Source organism: Cyprinodon variegatus, unplaced genomic scaffold (genome assembly GCF_000732505.1).
Source record: "Cyprinodon variegatus isolate N-32 unplaced genomic scaffold, C_variegatus-1.0 Scaffold991, whole genome shotgun sequence".
NCBI classification, from domain to species: Eukaryota; Metazoa; Chordata; class Actinopteri; order Cyprinodontiformes; family Cyprinodontidae; genus Cyprinodon; species Cyprinodon variegatus.
In genome coordinates, this window is record NW_015151444.1 from 117,726 (window position 1) to 118,801 (window position 1,076).

Genomic DNA, 1,076 nt, shown 5'->3' on the forward strand with positions numbered 1-1,076 from the left:
ATCCATCCATCCATCCATCCATCCATCCATCCATCCATCCATCCATCCATCCATCCATCCATAAACATAGCCTGCTGCCTGTCTCCAGCTGTCTCTGGGTGAAAGGCGGGGTGCACCCTGGATAGGTCCTCAGTCCATTGTAGGGAAGAGACATACAATCATGCACACACACATTCAAACCTGAGGACATTTTAGAGAGTTCTGGAGATATTAAAGCAAAGTAAATTGAATGTGTTTGATATCCAAAGATTAACTCTAAACATTACTCACTCTGCCTTTTCAAGTTTTCCTTTGTAAAATTTCTCCACCTCGCTAATGCTGCAAAATAACAAAAAAAGTAGACACCATATTTTAGTTGATGGATGAGGTCAATTTCTTCAACTAAGTTATACAGATTCAAATCTCATATATTTTCTTATCCGGGTTTTTTTGTGCATTATTTTTTTTGCAGTTTTCTTGAATTCCTCTGTGGAACAGTTAATAATATGATAAATCGAGAATGATGCTAACTTAGCATAGACAAGGTTTTTTTTTTTTTTTTATCTCAGAATAATAATTATTATTCAGCATTATATTTCAGTTTCTCCTGTGTGAACATAAACTGTGATTATCTATGGACCAGTGGAGTAGTTGAGACAGAATCCATGTAAATGACAATTATCACTATTCAGCAGGGCAGCGCTCCCTATGTTTAGGTTAAAGATCAGTAACAGAACCAAAATAACATCAGTGTATTTGAGTGTTTTGTAATAAAAATACAACATAAAAATAATACCTACTCCATTTGGATCTTTTTGTTTTCTAGTTCTTCTTTTTCAGCCCGTAGTTTCTTGTTAAAAGCCTGTAGTTTCTCGTTGTCAGCCTGCAGTTTTTCATTTGCAGCCTCTAGTTCCTCTTTGTCAGACTGCAGTTCCTGATTTTTACCTTTAAGTTCCTCTTTTACAGTCTGTAGTTTCTTGTTAAAAACCTGTAGTTTCTCGTTGTCAGCCTGCAGTTTTTCATTTGCAGCCTCTAGTTCCTCTTTGTCAGACTGCAGTTCCTGATTTTTACCTTTAAGTTCCTCTTTTACAGTCTGT